This window comes from Penaeus monodon, chromosome 30, assembly GCF_015228065.2.
Source record: "Penaeus monodon isolate SGIC_2016 chromosome 30, NSTDA_Pmon_1, whole genome shotgun sequence".
Classification (NCBI taxonomy): domain Eukaryota; kingdom Metazoa; phylum Arthropoda; class Malacostraca; order Decapoda; family Penaeidae; genus Penaeus; species Penaeus monodon.
The window spans coordinates 4,741,234-4,741,435 of NC_051415.1; positions in this window are offsets into that span (position 1 = coordinate 4,741,234).

Below are 202 nucleotides of genomic sequence, written 5' to 3' on the forward strand. Positions count from 1 at the left end.
GCTCTAAAACTGACATGCTAGCGAATTATTTTCTGAGTTGGGGAGAAGCTGACGTCTTTTAAAATCTTATGACGTGGAAGTATTAGACCTGCATCTTGAGAAAGGGTAAGGAAGAGATTGAGGAGGAAGGAGAGGGAAGAAAGGAAAAGAAGGGGGGAAAAAGGAAAAGGGGGAAGGGAAAAGGAAGAGGAGGAAAAGGGGG